This window comes from Penaeus monodon, chromosome 23, assembly GCF_015228065.2.
Source record: "Penaeus monodon isolate SGIC_2016 chromosome 23, NSTDA_Pmon_1, whole genome shotgun sequence".
Taxonomy (NCBI): domain Eukaryota; kingdom Metazoa; phylum Arthropoda; class Malacostraca; order Decapoda; family Penaeidae; genus Penaeus; species Penaeus monodon.
Window position 1 is genome coordinate 12,331,799 of NC_051408.1, and position 985 is coordinate 12,332,783.

Sequence of the window (985 nt, forward strand, 5' to 3'; positions counted from 1 at the left end):
GTCAAAACTATATGGTAAATTTAATCAAGAATCAAAATCCCTATGATTTGATTGAACAAACTCGATTTTTTTTTTTTTAGAAATGGGAAAAGCCTCTAAGACGTCAGTGAAGCATTTCATCTCCTTAGACTTGCTTGGGTCCTTTCTGAAGCAGCAGCCTTTTACAACATTCTGTATCCCTTTCTTTTTTCATTCATTCACTTTTTAACTTTCTCCCTTTTATTCATTTATTTGTTTTCTCTTTCTCTTTCTCCCTTTTATTCATTTATTTGTTTTCTCTTTCTCTTTCTTATTTATTCTTTCATTCACTCTTAACTCTCTTCCTTTTATTAATTTATTTACTCTCTCTTTCATTCATCCAGTTTCTTACTTTCTTCGTCTCACTCATGCATTTACTCTCTCTTTCTCTTTCTCAGTTATTAATTTATTCAAGTTTCTCTAATTCTTTACTCCTCCTCCTCCTCATTGTGTCATACTCTCTCTATCTATTCATTCTTCACACTCTCTCTTTTTCCCTCATCAGTCTTTCTTTTCTCCATCCATCTATTCTCTCCTCTCTTTTCCTCCTGCAGTCTGTCTAGCCAAACCGTAATATTATAAGCTTTCTTGTTTATTGCTGGATCATCTGAATATTCTGGATCAAAATGATTGGATTCGACTTTAGTATTATCAATATTCCTGCACCTCAACTTCTGTTACGTCTCTATCGTTGTTCGTAAAATGAATATCGTCCGAAAAGTTCAGCAGAACTGAATAAATAAAAATGATTTCGTAACAAACACGACACCAGCGTCGGTCAGTTACCTACTGTGACGTCATCGAGACTTCCCACAGTTGGGTCAGTGGCCGGGTGCTGTTCAGAGGCTTCCTCCGTCAGAACTACTCGTCAGATTTGATTCATTTGTTGGTGATTTTTTGAAATGATACTGAAGAATAGATTGAGGCAAAATAAAAAAGGACCGGATATTACCTTTAACATACACGC